This window comes from Manis javanica, chromosome 13 (assembly GCF_040802235.1).
Source record: "Manis javanica isolate MJ-LG chromosome 13, MJ_LKY, whole genome shotgun sequence".
NCBI classification, from domain to species: domain Eukaryota; kingdom Metazoa; phylum Chordata; class Mammalia; order Pholidota; family Manidae; genus Manis; species Manis javanica.
The window spans coordinates 87103695-87120892 of record NC_133168.1 but is presented as its reverse complement, the minus strand read 5'-3'; the positions used below and the strand labels follow the sequence as shown (position 1 = coordinate 87120892).

General features: G+C 48.3%; 1 long non-coding RNA gene across 1 annotated transcript in view; it reads right to left on the bottom strand.

Moving 5' to 3' along the window:
- Positions 1–11724: 11724 nt before the first annotated feature.
- The window catches only part of LOC140845584 (uncharacterized), a 35401-nt gene continuing 29927 nt past the window's right edge, over positions 11725–17198 (bottom strand). Inside the window, exons 5-7 of the long non-coding RNA XR_012124430.1 lie at positions 13848–13974; positions 12436–13596; positions 11725–11846 (exon numbers count right to left, since the gene is read on the bottom strand). This is a non-coding gene — a long non-coding RNA (uncharacterized lncRNA). The remainder of the gene's footprint in view (positions 11847–12435; positions 13597–13847; positions 13975–17198) is intronic.

Genomic DNA, 17198 nt, shown 5'->3' with positions numbered 1-17198 from the left:
AAAACTGAAGGACCAAAACAGCAGCAGATTCACAGAACCCAAGAATGAACTAACAGTTACCAAAGGGAAAGGGAGGGATAAAGGGGAAAAAGGGGCATTATGATTAGCACACACAATGTAGTGGGGGGTGGGGGGACAAGGGAAAGGCAGTATAACACAGAGAAGACAAGTAATGATTCTATGGCATCTTATACGCTGATGGACAGTGACTGTAATGGGGTATGTGGGGGGACTTGATAAAAGGGGGTCTATTAACCATAATGTTGTTCAAGTAATTGTACTTTAACAATACCAAAATAGAAAAATAAATACTTAAAAAAAATAAAGACAGTCTAATAAAATAATTACTCTTACCACTTTCTCAAATGCTGATTAATACCTTAGAACACTTTCAATTCTCCTAACTTTTCTGACATTTATTACTGTTCTCATGCACTGTAATTCTACACAGTCTAATCTCCGTGAGAGCTCACTCTAGAACTCACAGACTAACATTCACCTCTCTTCATTAATTGCCTTGTCCTTTCCTCTTCGTTTCTCCCAGCATTGCCGGTTTTCAACTTGGAGTTACTTTCCTTTGGATTTAAGAACTCACTCTCATAGTTCTTCTAATTCAAGGCTGCCAACTATGACGTGTCTCACTTTAACTTTTTCTTAAAACATTTTTGTGGTTAATACTGCTGATGGGTGTAGAATTCTGGTTTGACATGAAAATTTCTTTGAGCGTATTAAAAATGGTGCTCTGTTGATATATCTACCATATGCATATATGTTTAGACATCACCTGTCAGCCTTTTTCTTGCTTATTTGGCCTCTGATTTCCCTGAAGTCTGTTATGTTATTTCTGGTTTTTCGATCATACTGTAACCCCTTACGGTTTACAGTGTAGATATTGTGCTTAGGGCATGTTAACTGCATGTGTGGACTGCTGTCCTTCATCAACGGGGAGCATGCTGGGTATTTACACCTGGGGTATCAATTTCTTACCCCGCATTCTCTCCGCTCCTCCTTCAGTCACATCCCACTTCTCCTTCCACTCTGTCCTGACATCTCCAGTATTGTTCACACAGCGCTTTTGTTGAGATATTGGTTCTTCAACTGTCTTGCCATTCAGGGATCCAGCCTTTGCTGGGATCAATCACTTCTTAAATTAACTTGTTAATTTAAGTTCTAACATAAACACAAAACATAGCCTTAATTTGGAACACAGCAGAGCTCTTTCACAATGAGGAGAAAAAAATTTCCTTCCTCATACAGAGAAACACAGAGAGGAGAAAATGACAACCTGGATTACACTAAGATATATTATGAGCTGGTTTTTATCCAAGTTCACCAGTGAGACAGAGCAGGGAAAGCCTGGGTGGGAGAGACTCAAATCACCTGCATCTGGTAAAGGATATCAAGCCAAATTAGGTAAGTAATTTCATCCCATAAAACAAAGTACTGGAAGCCCACTAGAAAAATATGGCCAAAGCTAGAATAGACATTAGATAAAAGAGGATAAGCAAATAACGGAAGTGTTTTTAAAAAGCTTTCTACCCTGTTTAATTTCAGGGAAATGCTAATAAAAGTTGCAATGAGCTGTTTTAAGACAGAAATCAGGTTAGATGAATGAAAATATACCAAGAATACCACATGCTCCCCAGGTTCTGGAACAATCAGATCATTCATGTAGGGCTAGTGAGAATTTAAATTGGTAGAACCTCTTTGGAAAACAGCCGGCATCTACTAAGGCTGTGTACACGCCTACAGTAGTCCCTGCACACAAACATCCCCAATATTGAACACCTGTTTGGTCCCAACAACCAGAGTCAAAATCACTGTTCTAGAAACTAACCAAATGCTCATGAATAGGGAATGGATATACACAGTGCTCTCTGCAGCCCCTGGGACCCCACACAGCAATCAGAATTTACAAATAATTACTGACAGAGAAAAAATCTCCCACATCAATTGTTGAGACACAGACAGATGCAGACACAGCCCAAGGATGTACAAGGATTCTGATTTTTCCACATCCCTGCCAACACTTCTTTTTATAATAGCCATTCTAAATAAGGAGTGATTATATTTTGGTTTTGATTTACAGTTCTCTGATTATTAGCAATGTTGAACATCTCTTCATGTGAATCCCATTTCTCTGTTTTTAAAGAAGTATCTATTCAAATTCTTGGCTCATGTTCCAATTCTTTTCCCTCCTGAGTTGTAGAAATTACTTACATATTTTTGGATATTAACCCCTTACCAGATACATGATTTTCAAGTATTTTCCCCAAGCTGTAGGTTGCTTTTCCATTTGATTATTTCTTTTGCAGTACAGAGCTTTTTAGTTTTATGCAGCCCCTCGTTTATTTTTATTTGTTACTTGCGCTTTGGAGCATCTGACCTAAAGTGATCAGCAGATTCAATATTGTCCCCATAAATACCACAATGATTTTTCAAAAATATTTTTTTAAAAACTAAGATTCAGATGAAACCACAAAAGACCCAGAAGAGCTAAACAATCTTGAGAAAGAAGAAAATGGGAGGAACCATGCTTCCTGAATACAAACTATATTACAAGTTATAGTAATTAAATCAGTATGGTCCTGGCATAATGATGCACATGTAACTCAACAGAATAGAAGAGAGAGAGCCCAGAAATAAACACGTACAATCAACTACTAAGGAACCAAGTGTAAATAGGAATGGGGAAAGGACAGAATCTTTGACAAATTATGCTGGGAAAACTGGATAAACCCGTTAAAGAGCTCTCCTGCTAGCTTATGCTTTCTCCTCGCCCTCTCCCCTCCACAGCCACCCCCCCCCCATCATTACATCCAGGTTATGGCAAAAGATCACTGGTATTCTTTTGCCATAAGCTGGATGTATTAAATCCTGTATTTGCAGATACCCTGAAGTTTTAAGTGGTGTGTTTCCAGCAGGCAAGCAGAGGGCCAAAGGAGATGGGATATGGAAACCTCAAGCTGGTCAGTGGAACGGGAAGCTGGGTCACCTCAGGGCTGTGCAATCCTGGCAGGTGAGGTTAAGAGAGCTGTGCCTGGGTCCTGGCCAGGGCTGGGGACAGACATCCCTGTCCCTGTATGCAGGAGCCCCAGCCCAACCCAGCTGAGATCAGAAGGGCAGCCACACAGGCCCCCCAGAAGCCAGGCAGGAGAGAGAGAAAAGCCTAGACTGAAGTCCAGCTCTTCCACCGAGCATGGGGGGAGCCCTAAGGCAAGCAGTGACTACACAGCAGTGGGGGTGGGCCAAGTCCCCACCCAATTCAGGGAGAGGGAGAAGTGGGTTTGCTTTGTTACGCTCTATGGTTTACATGCAGGTTATTTAGTAAACCAGGAAGAGAATTACAATAGCATTTTCTTCCTTTGTTTTAAAGCCTCTGAAAACATCTTGTCAGACAGGCCACATGACGGGGCCTGGAGGTGTGCTGGCAGCTGCAGGTGCAGGGGATGCTGGTCACTGCCTGAGCCCCCTCCGCAGCAGTCACACGGGACTCCTCCAGGCTCTGGCCCTGCCTCTGCCCTTCATTTTCAATCCGACCCACCTTCAGGTCTCAGAGGACAAGCCAGCCCCTCCCTGGACCAGTACTCAGCTACCCAGCCCCACAGCAGTGCCAGCTCCTTGCCTGCCTTTCAGCTCAGGTGCAGGACGGAGCTAAACACCGTCTGCGCTGCTATTGCAGTGGTGAGGACAATCCCAGGGGAGCAAGAATTCAGGGCAGACGGCAGCACGTGAGGAAGAGAGCAGAGCAACAGGAGTGCATTGTCATGCAGCGCGCTCCTTGGTCTCAAACACGGATTCCTCACAGCAAAGCGATCATGCCTGTCGCAGCCCTTACATGTGGCATAGCATTCATACAACAGATAGAACAATAGTACCAGTGCAAACAGGCCTGACATTTGGAGACGCCAGTGTGGGGTGGGGGCAGATTTACACTGATAACTCACTTGACCTATAAACTCATTACAAGCATTTTATATTGGTTCAGTTTGTCAACGTTATCTTATGACCAGAGTTTCTCCCAGAGTGATGTACCTCCGTTTTGCAGGCTGCCATTCAACCTTGCCAGGCTGCAAACGCAGTGGCGGTCTTGGCAAACACAGAGCTTCACCCTTCGTTGCGTCTGGTGTGCTTTGGCTGACAGGTACTATTTTCTTGGTCTGAGGCTCTATCTATTGAGGTATGAATAAAATGCTGGATTTCTGTCCAGGCATAACCCACTTATCCATCCCTGTACCCTAAGCTCTAATTTCCTCCTCTCTTCCTTTGCCATTTATCTTTACCCAGATTTTTCTGCCTGTGGAGTGGACATTAGGTCTGGCTACTGTGCTGGTCCAGATGGCTGGCAGCAATACCAGTCTCACAAGTGCCCCCCCTCAGCCCCCTCCCACCCTGGGTAGGGTTACCCAGGAGCAGAGCCTGGGGCCTTTCCCGGCCACTAGGAAGCACAGCTCTGCTATGAGTTGTGACCTGGCTACCTGGGGTCAAGGCACCATTCACCTCAGCAGGCGCTTAGGAATTACGGCATAAAGATTTAAGGGTGTGGCTACATCTTCTTGCTTAATTAGTAAAGTTCACTGCTCTGGCGCCTCAGAGGCAGCTGCGTTCCTGGGACCATTGAATGGGTGAGGAAAAAACAAAGTTGTGGTGGTGTGGGGAAGAACAGAACAGTGCACAGCAACCTCCCCCAGACCCCCTTCCCCAGACCCCTGGAGAAGCAGAGGAACCTACCCTCCCTTACCCGCCTCACGTTGAGTGTGAGCACCCGCTCTTGAAGGCAGGTAAGCCAGCCCCTCGTGCCTTTATCTCCCATTTTAGACAGCCAGTGCTCCCACAACCTGTTCCAATTTTCTATTAAACCACTGCTCTGAGAGTGACATGCAATACTGTACATCTGTCTGATGGGATGTTTCTCGGCCCACCGTGGAACATCATGGTCGGTAAAGCGTGTCCCCTGGTCGGAGATGTAACTTGGTTGTCCAAACTGGTACAGAATCTTCAGTTCTAAACCTTAAACAGTACCTTCAGCATTTCACCTACCACTGGGTATGCAAAGCGTAGTCCCGAATAAGTGTCTACTTTGCTAACGACTCACTTACAGCCTCCGAGAGGTACCAGCATTGATCCAATGTCACCCACTGGCCAGCTATGTGCAGGGCGTGCCCACTGGGGAACTTTCCCCATAGCCAGATGCAGTCTCTGTCTCTTTAGCTGACAGTCGGAACAGGTCTTGCTGGCATTCCGTGCCTCACAGGGTGCAAGAGGAATACGCGCAGACTCAGCCTCTGCGCGCACTGCTGCAGCTCCCCATGGCCACTCTTTGTATGGACCCAGGCAGCCGCCTCCAAGGGCAGCACCAGCAGGCCCACCTGGTGGTTCCAATCATCTCCCACTCCTAGAAAGGCTTCTTCTGATGCATACCAACATGGCCCGCTTTAACGTGCCCCTCAAATTCCCAGGGCAATATCCATATGGCCGTCGCCCACATGGGCATTCCTTTCATAGTCCAGTTTCCCGTTTCCCGTCTACCTGGTCACACAGCCAGGCCAGTGGCCACAGCCCCAGGTCATAGGAACCCCAGCACGAGGGGCATTCCTCACTGCTCCATTCTCTCGTCACTGCCCAGAAAAGGGCATGGAATTCAGCCCACTGAGATCATTTTCTTCCCCTTCTTCCCAGCCAGTCTTGCCATCCTCTGGTCTTACTGCAGCAGCTCTCAAACCAGGATACTGTCCATGCCTCCTGGAACTGCCATCTGTAACCAAGCAGCTCTGTTGTTCAGCTGAGAGCTGCTCTTAGGGCACCATCCATGCAGCTCCCTGGGTGCTCCAGCATCGGTCCCAGAGGAGATGAGGCTGCCTGCCCATGGATCCGTGGGGGTCTCCCTGCATCCCCCTGGCAGCCTGCCCCTGCAGGAACCATATCTGTTTGATTATGGGACTCTTCTGGGCTCTGCCTTCCCCATTAGGGTGTTTCTCTGACATCACCCAACACGTATGGGTATCTCATGTTTCAAAATTGTTTCATGTACTTCAGTCACTGAGGCAGTCTTGATTAATTCCCAACAGCACGTTAATAATTGTCTCTCAAGTGGTGTGTACCAGGCAGCAGCATGTGGGAATTTTCTGGTCCAAAATCCCAAGGATCACAGCTGGGAGATGCTCATTTTCTTTTTTTTTGCCACAAGCTGCAGTCTGCATGGGTGTGGGGGGAAGATACTTCCCAAATCCTGTCTGAGTGGGGGTCACAAGGGCCCGATGGTGTCAAGCACACAGCTTCCATGTGTAGTTCTGACGTGGCCCGCTTCTGTCCAGGACCCCACTCAGATGCAGCTTTCTTTCACGGAGTCTTACACACTGGAGCTAGAAATAGTCCCCGGTGTGGAATACGAGTCCTCCAAAATCCACATAAACCAAGCAAGTGCTGAGCTTCTTGTTTGGACCTGGTGGGGGAGTGACAGCAGTTTATTGATAGTCACACTTCTGGAATATCCTGGGTGGCTCCTGCCCGTGTTCTTCCTATGAATTTCACTGAGCAGGACCTTGGACCTTCGCTGGATTTATTAACCAGCCCTTGTTGGTCACATATGTCCTTGTTGCATTCAAATGAGTCCTAGGCAGCTCCTCTGTTTCTGGTATTACCATAATGTCACCAACATCGTGTATCATTACACTCAAGCGTTGCGCCAAGTCCAAATCCCTCCTGACTGCGCAGTGACAATAAGCCGGGGAGCTCAGATCCCCGCCTAGCACAGCAGAGAAAAACTGGGATCCTTCCCACGTGAAGGCAAACCAAGCTCGGCTCTTTTCAGGAACTAAGATGGAGAAGAAAGCATTTGCAAGGTCCATCCAGGGGTACCAGCCTCCTCCAACCTGCTGTACTTTCTGTACGGCTGACACCATGCCTGGAACTGCTGGGATTATGGGCGGTACCCACTTCATCTAAGCTTGAATAGTCTCTATGTGCCATCCACCTCTGCACAGGCCGCACAGGACTACTGCACAGCAAATCTGGGGACACCAGTGCTCCAGCTTCCAGCATGTCACTCCTAAGAATGGTGATATGTTTGTCAAGTTCCAGCTATTCCCAATTTAGCATGTCTGACTAAACAGGCCTGAGGGTGGGCTTACATGCCTTCTGTGTTACTGTATTAGGCAGGGGAAGCCAACCCCAGTCAGACACAGTATCCATCCCAATAATCCTTTCAGGTAAAGGGGACGCAACCATCTCAAGCAAAACCTGCTCAAACACTCAATTTTCATCCAAACTTTCACCTCAATACCATCAGCCACTGCATCTCCATATCCTCCCAATCTAACCTTAGCGCCTGCTAAGACTTCACCAACAGGTTTTGGTATCATAGTGCATTGGGCTCTGGTACCAAGGAGCCCCAGGGCCATTTTCCTCCTCCCCCTGGCCATTTTTCTCACATACATGCGAACAGTCTCAGGTCCCAGGCTGGGGTGCGGCCAGAAGAGCCTGGCACTTTTGTCTATCTTTAAATTGATTAACCTGCCTGACCACCACTTCCGGGTATTCCTGGTCAGGTTTCTTATTGTAATCATGGCCTTCAGGCTTTTTAAATTCCTCCGAACTGGGGTACATAGAGTGGAGTTTTTGGGCTGCTGTAATGTTACAGCAACAACAGGGGTTCCCACCGGCTCACCCAATTTCTGGTAGTGCTGCATTAGTACCTTTTTTCAACCTCAGCAGTGTCTGCTTCATTCACACAATTTTTCAATAACCATCTGAAAACTCCCACTCAGTTGGGCCGAGTCCCTTGACTCTCCCCATCTTCCTAGTTATGCTCATGTTCCTGGTATCGTAAGACCCACGAGGGGAAGCTGAGGTAAGAAATCTGAGAAGCCTCCTCAAACTGCTCGGTTTTGTAGCCGTCAGGTTACACGGGCTGCCCGTGTACTGGGGCCCTTAACCTCAGCCCTCACCATGACCTGTGTACCAGGAACATTCAGTGGGCGCCTACCTCGGTCACTGCAAAGCCAGTCCCACATAGGAAGCATTAGCAGCTCTATCATCTGGGGTGTTCCATCTGCATTTAGAGGGGCGGTTGGGCAGTCCCCCTTCTCAGGACATACAGACCTCACAGTGGCTTTTACACAGTCCGCCAAGCAGGCTGTTCCCTCGGGAATAACCTCCCGCATGTCTGGATCACTCCCAGCCCCCTGTGATTGTCCAAGAGGGACAGAGGGTCCCGCATCAGCCCAAACATGCGCTGCCACTCGGAGGCATTCAAAACCAGACATAGCCCCCAGGCTGGTGCCCTCACGATGCCCTTCACGAAAGGTTCTTCAGGGAGCTGGGGACACTGGTCACACAGGGAGCCAGTTCCCTTACACTACGTTCGCTGGTTTCACACATTTCCTGGCTTTTGTCTCCTCCTACATTATTTTCTTGGCAACTAGAGGTCTTAGAGGTACTTTGTGTCGCTTGACACCATTTTCCCTCTCTAGGCAGCTTTGACGCTCACAGCCGAGGCTCAGGTTGACCCAAATCTCAGCTGGGTTCCGCATCAAGCCCTGACCCAGCACTTTCTTTCATTTTCATTTTGACTATTACAGATAACAACAACCAGGGAAAGGATTATTTAGCCTGCTTCTTACTCATCTGCACTTCCTTACATTGCCACCAAGCCAACTCCTTAGGAGGTGGGTCCACTGCTATTTCTAAATTCCACTGCTAACTTTTACCTTTAGTAACCAATTTTAGGGCAGCTGCTCCTTCATACCAAGGGTGAGTGGGCAGCTGTCCAGGCATCAAAGGTTCCTCATTCCCTGCCCTTCCATTCTTTCTCTTCAGAAACCACATATTTCAGAGCACGTGGGCAATTCTAGCAAATCCCAGCACCCTGACACCAAATGTGTTTTTTCATACACATCATAGTACAACTCCTTTTGAGTTTGGGGACATGATTCCAACATTGCACGTGCGCGTGCGTGCACGTGTGTATGTGTATGTGAGATCTCACAGACACCAGGCAATTCTTAAACACTGGCAGGGTGTCTGAGAACTCAACTCAGTTCTAATGGCATCTGCCTGGAGACGGCACCAGATTCCCCAGGTGAAGGGCTCCACCCTACAAGACTCCCCACCTGCCCCTCCAGATGCCTGTCACAGGCCCCAGTCAGTGACCTGTGCTTCTACAGAACTGGCTACAGATTGTAGGTTCCGATGTGCTCCCACTTAGATTTGATTAATTTGTTAGAGTGGTCACAGAACTCAGAAAAACACATTTAGCAGTTTAAGAACGGGTGCCCTAAAGAATGCAATTTAACAGCCAAATGAAGACACACATAGGGCAAAAAGCTGGTTCTTTGATAAGATCAATAAAACTGACAAACCTCTAACAAGATCGACAAAGAAGAAAGACACAAATTAGCAATATCAGAATGAAACAAAGGATATCATTGCAGACCCTACTGACATCAAAAGGGTAATAAAGGAATACTAGGAACTATACACACATAAATTTGACAACTTAATTGAAACGGACAAATTCCTTGGAAATCACAAACAACCACAATACACCCAGTTTGCACTAAATCATTTGCATAGCTCAAAACTTTTAAGGAAATTCAATTTGCAATTAAAAAAAAACTCTCCAGGCTCAGATAACTTCACTGGATAATTAAATCAAGTGTTTAAAAAATAATTAAAAGCCATTCTAGACCATCTCTCCCAGAAAACAGAAGAGGAGGGAAAACTTCCCAAGTTATATGAGAAAGCTTTCAAGAAGATACCAAAACCATACAAAGACAGTAAGAAAAAAAGAACACTACAGTTCTCATAAAAATAGCTGCAAAATCTTTAGCAAGATATTAGCAAACAGAATGCAGCAATATATAAAAAGTACTATACACCATGACCAAATGGAGTTTATTCTGGGGATGCAAGACTGGTTGAAAAAAATCAATCCACGTAATTCACCATATTAACAGGCTACAGAATCCACAAAAATAAGAACACTATTAGAGCTAGTGAATGAGTTCAAGGTTGTAGGATACAAGATCAACATACAACACTCAACTGTATTTCTATACATGTGCAAAGAACAATCTGAAAAATAATTAAGAAAATTCCACTTACAAAGGCATCAAAGTAAAATACTTAGAAATAAATTTAGCAGAAGTATAAGACTTCTATGCTGAAAACCACAAGACATCAAGAGAGATTAAACACCTAAATAACTATAAAGACATCCCCGTGTTCACTGAATATAATACTTAATATGGTTGATGGCAATCCTCCACAAATGGATCTACGGAATCAATGCAATCCCTATCAAAATCTGTGTAGAAATGAGTTAACATAACAGGCCTGAGAGTGCTATTCTTTGAGATGCTGCTGGCAAGTTGGGGCTTTGACTAGGATCTGGGAAGTGGGGGAGGGCTCCCACCACCCTAACTGATAAGAGTAGCTCACTGTGCCTCCACTGTGCATACAATATGATTTGTGGTAATCAGCTTTTCTACTGGGAGTTTGGGTTTTGGTATGTGCAAGGAAGAGGGTGTCTGCATGACCAGCCCCCAATAAAAACCCTGGGCCTTGAGGCTCCAATGAGATTCCCTCACAAACAACATTTCACACGTATTGTCACAACTCTTTACTAGGAAAATTCATGCTGAGTGAAAGAAGGCAGTCATAAAAGAGCACATATCGCATGAATCCATTTATATTACATGTCCAGAACAGGCAAATCTGTAGAGACAGGTAGATTAGTGGTTGCCTAATGCTGGGGAGGGATAGAATGGGGGAGCCTGGGGTATGATAACTAAGGGGTATGATAAGTACAGGATATGAGTTTTCTTCTTTTGGTGGTGAAAATCTTCCAAAATTGAATATGGTGATGGCTGTACAATTCTGTGAATATACTACAAATCATTGAATTGTACAGTTTAAATGGGTGAATTATGTGACATTTGGATTATTTTTCAATAAAGTGATGAAAAAAATAGTGGCAAATAAAATATATTGGTTCTTTAAGAAATTCTGCTGAAGAGTGGCAAGAAAAGACTCAGTGGAACCAGTTAGGAAATTACTGCAATAAGCTGGGCAGTTTGCACCAAGGTGGTCAAGCATTCTTGGCCACGGCCAAGCACTTCTAGCACTTCTATATGGTTCTAGGAAAAGCAGTTACTGAACAACCATTACCACCAATTTCTTTCGTGTTTTAAAACCGAGATATAGTTGATACATGACTTTCAGGTGTACACATTAATTTTCAATTACATACATGCCCTAAAGCACTTACTAATGAATATACATGAACCTAGTGCTCTCCCTCACAGAGTGGATGGAAATAAGTAAAACACAATCCTCCTCCTCAAGCATTTCTGTTTAGGAAAACAAAGCTCATAATGAAATAACTACAACACAAGGCAAGATGTGGCGGGTGGCAAAGTGAGGTGAACATAAAATTGCCAGAGGTCTCAGAGGACCCATGCTGTTGAACATGCTATTCGTGTCAACACCGTCACCACTGTCACAGTCACCCCAGCACCAGCGAGGAGTGATAACTAAGCGTCTGAGTGCAGGAGCCACTGGTGGGCTCTTGAAGGGGTTGGACAATCACTGCTCTCCTCGCACCCGTACACATCTCTATGCGAGGGCTATTAAGGAAATGTAGGAATAAATATGCAAAAATGCCGTTTTTAGGATGGAAAGGGATTCTAACAGAAGGAATCATTAATTTCCCTTTTCATTTGAGGAAGGCCTTGGCACAATCAGCTTTTGTCGGGGGTGATCCTGGGCTGCAGAGACACGCGTTTTCCGAGTAGCCGAACTCCAAGTGGCCACGTGAACTCCACACCCCAGTCTTCCGCCTTGACCTGAAAGCAGCAGGCACAGAGGGTCTAAGCCTGATGCCCCCACGGGACGGGGCCGCTTTAATGTCCGGGAGCCCAGGGGGCCCTTGAGGCTGTGCGCGGAGGGGAGGATGCCTGCAGGTGCTGGGCAGGAACCCGAAACCAGAGACCCTTCCTCCCCTCTGGCTGACATCCATTCACCGAAAAAGGTAAAATCCGGAGGGAAGGATGATATTTTGTCTCCAGGTAAAGCTATATTTAAGTATGTCCTGTCACATGTTTTCTGACAGGAAAAAAAAAATCCCATTAACTGCCCGCTTCCCTCAGCCCCATCTCCTGCTCCGACGGAGGATGTATGTATATAATATATATGGCAAAAGGCTCTTCCAATACCTAGAAAAAATAAGTTTTACCTCCAACAAGCCATACACGGATCGGAACAGCTGTGCATCGGAAAGCGGGTCCCCACCCACTGGCCACAGGAGGACAGGAGGCCCTGGCCCGACCTCTGTCCCCTTCCCAACACAGAAACTGTGGGGAATGGAGCCCCACCCTACCTGGCCTGGTCCCGCCCTCCAGTGCATAAGGAAGGCGCTCCCCGAAGCAGGCACACCTGGGTCGCCAGGAGGATGCTGGGCCTGGGAAGAGAATCCAGAGGGTACAGGGACGTGGATGGCCAGACGCTCTCTCTCCACCTGTCCATGTGTGCTCAGCACTGGTGAAAAGTGACCGCCCTCTAGGCTCAGCTGGCCAGGTTCAGCTCTAGGAAGTTGTGTGTGGCTGTTCGCCAGGAATCTTCCCATGTAGAGGCCCAGGAAGGATGGGGCCTTTGGGCTCAGGCTGTCAGTCAACACATGGAGGCAGTGGGCTCACCTGCCCTGGTCCTCACCCCGTCACAGCGCCACCTTGAGCATCTTCCCCAGGCAACAGCCTCCTGGAGTCACTTTCCTAAGTAATCCCTTCGGGGAACTGGTGTCAGAGACCCAGGCCCTTCCAGCTAAGGGACGGTATAGGGCTATATAGCAGGTTGCCAAGCTGAGGGGTAGCCGTCCATTATGTGGAACTTGGCAGAGTCTCTTGAACTTCCCCCAGTGCCCCATCCTGGTTTAGGCAGGAGAGCTAATGGTTTTGACATATCAAGTTTATCAAAACCCACCACATTGTAGACACTGCCCTGGGCACCGGGACACCGGTGAAGAAGGCCCACCCAGAACCTAAGGGGGCTGAGCTCCTGGAGTCTCCTCTGTTGCAGCCAAGAGAGTGGCTGGGTTGGACCACACGGTTCCCAGAGGGAGGCAGCTTTGGCCCTTAGTCTGAGAGTGGTAAGGCCACACAAAGGTTTACATCCGAGTCGGACACCACCCTTTTGTGCTGCAGGCTGGGGACAGGATGTGGGGTCAGGGCTGGGGACACTTTGGGAGTCCAGGGAAGGATGGCCAGGGCTGGGCAGCAATGGAGGTCAAGTTTGACAATGGCTGGTGATGGGGGCCATCTCCCTCACCTAACTGGTGGGACTCCTGGGACACCTCACTTGCCTTTTCTCCTGTTTCCTGGGGAACAAGGAACGGTTACTTGTCTTCTTGCCATTGGGCTGTAGCAGGTCTTTATATACTATAAACACATGTCCTTTGTTGAGGTATGACTTGCAAGAATTTGCTCCAAGTCCATGTGTGGCTTGACTTTTTTTTTCTTAACATGACTCATGAGGGACATGGAAGTGAAATGTAGGTGGAAAACACAGACAATGCACATGAGAATGACTAAAATTAAAAACCTGAATGAGAGAAGACATGAACATAGTATCAGAGTCCCAGGGTATTGCGTGGAGAGGGGGCAGCATGGTGGGATCCATACCCAGCCAGCTGCGTACCCGGCCCGCTGCACAAGGCAGTAGGCACTCGGCAACAGCATCGGCTAACAGGTTCCCAGCAGGAAGGGCCAGCGCTGGTACTCACAGCACAGAATGAAGAAGGACTGGCAGGGGCAGGGCCAGGACAGGCTGACTCCTGGGAGCTGTAGGCTCACCTGTTCACTGAACCGAAACCTCAGTGAGGCCCAAGTTGTGCTTGTGTTTCTCTCCTAAGTTTCTGAAAGTGCTAACAAGCTTAGCAACAGCAGCAGCAGCAGCAGCAGCAGCAGCAGGGGGAGCAGCCTGGAAGGCAAAGCAGAGGCCCTAGGGTTGCAAGCACTGCCCCCTTGGCTCCTGAGGCCTCTGTGGAGGGAGTGGGGCAGCAGGTCTGGACATAAAGGCATCTGTGGGTCCCCTCTTCTCATTTCCCCAACTTGTTCATGTGCTAGAAGTGGGGGAGGGGCTCTTGAGAAAATTCTGCATGCGAGTATTCAATGCAAGGCTGTCAGCTCCAGGCAGTTGCAAGGAGACATTCCCTTGCTGATTCTTAACAGCAACATTTGCAGAATTTGAACACATAAGCCAAGTCCACTGGAAATCTGAACTGCAGATGGCAGTTCCTGTCTTGTCAGCCAGCACTGATATTCCAAGAAATGCTTAGAGTTGTGTTTTTCAACTTGTGCCTATCTTCAGGTAATAGTCAGAAACTTTCCCTCAAGGCATTTCATGATCTGTTTTGGGACTGCTGTTAAGGGAATGTAACAGTAAGAAATGAATTTGTAATAGAAGGAAAGGGGAATCAAATCTTTGTTCAAAACTAAACACTAACATTTACTGGAAAGTGAACTCAAACTGCCCCAGTAACTTTGTCCACTAATGGGCAGAGGTGGATGGGGTGGCAGTTTCTTCTTGTTCTCCAGATTTTCTTAGTCTGAGGGTCAGAGTTAAAGCTGAAAGCTGATTTTGTTCAACCCCGAGATTCCAGTCCCCGGGGACTGAGGAGAAGCAGAAAAGAAAAACACAAAGCTAGTGAATCGGTGTAGGAATGTCTGCCTGGACCCTTGCAAGCTGCTACTTCATGTGTCAGCACCCCAGCCTCTCTCCTACCATTTCCCCTTGAAAAGCCCTGACCACTTGTGTCAGGAGGACGGTGGTTCTCTAAGGCAGGAGCCTGCCACTCCCTCGTTTGCTAGCAAGTCAATAAACGATTCTTTCCTTTCTTCAAACCCTTGTCATTGTGTTTTGTGGTTTGACCTCAGGGACGAGGACCGGGTCTTGGTATCAGGAGCAGCACCCCCTCACCCCGACCAAGTGCCCACAGTGCCGCTTCTTCAGTGTCAGAGGCCACCGGGCTGAGTTGTCAGGGACGCAGAGCTCCCGGCTTCCTCCTTGCTAGCCACAGGGGACTGTGCCGGCCAGGAGTTCGTGCTGTGTGGCGGGTCAAGCACAAGCCTCTAGAACTCCCTCTAAAGTATACATTGAAAGCAGTAATGCCTGGTGACACCAAGGATTTGAAAGAAGTAGGGGTGGTGATTTCCTCATACCCTTATTGAAGTCACTCATTTAGCCTACTTAGAAAATGGACGAATCTTGGAGATGACAGTGCATTATTGCCAGTGTAATCAGAGTGTCTCAAACTGCAGTTCCTGCTGCACATGGGGCTTCATCACTTGATCCGCAAGCACCCAGTGTGTAACTATTGGTCAGGAAAATGCTCTTTGTTCTCTTCCTGTGAGTAAAGACCAGCAGGGCAGTTAGCTTTCAGCCGGCAAGGAGAGAAAACTATCTCAGAGGCATATCAGACCTCCAGACTTGGGTTGTCATTTAGACAGAAGGAAGCTTCATCTCCCTTTTCTTCCAGAAGCCGTCACACTGGCCCATCCCATTGATGGTACTAGGCTGATTGGACCCACTGATCAGGAAGTACAGCTCGTCTAGGCATATTGATAGCGCAGTCACGTGTCAGAAGGTGGGAAATAAATCCAACAAAAATTCCGGGACCTTTCATCTTAGAGAAGTTACTAGAAATCTATCTCGTGGGCATGCCAAGCTATCCCTTCTAAGGTAAAGAATAAGATGCTGTATCTGTACCCCCTACCCCAACACACACACACACACACACACACACACACACACACACACACACACACACACACACACGAGCACAGCAGCCTGGTGGACCACTTCGGATTTCAGAGGCAGCATAAACCTCATTTCCAGTGGGCTACTCTGCCCCATTCACTGATTGGTTCGAAAAGCACCTAGTTTGAGAGCAGCCTGGACCTTTGGAAGGTGGAAGGCAGTAGCTAGCAACAACTGGATCTCCTCTCATTGCCACCCCTTACAGGTGCACACCTGAAAACGGCCTAGTGTGAGATGGACTTGCCCAAGATCACAAGGGCCAGACCCCGGCCTGACCTGCATGGTGTTCCATGCTCCATGCCAAGCCTGGTTGGCATTCTTCCATCTCTGAGTCTGTGTGTCAGACACACGTGACGCCAGCCCCCAGGAGCTGGAGGTGTTATCCACATATCCCTGGGGATGTCTCTAGGGAGGAATGTCTGGCATGACCCTCCCCGTGCAGGTCGGGATGTTGGGCAGGTCCTGGGAGGTGCTGTGGCCTCAGCAGGACAGGGAACTAGTGAGAAAAAGCGGCCTGAGCTCAGCTCTTGTCTCCTCAGAGCTTGGACCCCGCTGACATTGTCAGAGAGTGTAGGGAGGGCTCTGGTGGAGATGTGTGTACTCAGGCATGGCAAGGGCCAGGAGGGTGGGCAGTCAGCAGCCCAGAGGGGCATGTGGGTGTGTCTGAATGCAGGGAGGGGCCCTTGAAGAAGTGATGTCACTGATGACATGCCAAGTAGAACCTCAATTGTGACCCGGATGGACGGAACCCAGCTCCTGGTCGCAGAACCAGGTCCTGCTCACTTGACCGGAGGCGCTCGACAGAGCAACATGCGGTCTTGTTGTGTGGAGCCTTCTGAAGGCGTGGGAGTCAGGGAAGCCGAGAGGGAGAGTCTTCCTGCTCGCTGTGGGCGTTGGCTGAGAGAACACCTCCAACGCCTCTATCCGTGTGTCCCGAGGAGCCCCGAGGTAACACAGGGCAGCCCAGAGTGGGCCACTCCAGGGCCAGGCCACGAGTGTGACCCATACTGCCTGACCTTTCCCCAGGCCCCTTGTGTGTGTGCGGTGGGCATGGGGCATGGGTGGGACTGAAGGCTGGGGAGGAGGGGGGCAGTCAGTGTCACAGCTCTGGTCTCATCATTCAGGACATGGAGGTGAGTGTTGGGACCAAGTACTTCCACCCACATGTTAGTCCTGAGCCCAGGGGTGTCCTCTTCTTCCCTGAGGGACTGGATGTCTACGCAGATGTCCCTGTGGGCCTGATCTCCGTCAAGATTGGGGCCCACATTGCCCCCTGCGGGGAGGTCCAGGCATCCCCGGGTGCCTCCTCCCCAGCTACCAGGTGCTGGCTTTGCAGAGCTCCATCCTGGGGATCGTGGAGGAGCTGGTGGATGGATTCACCTACT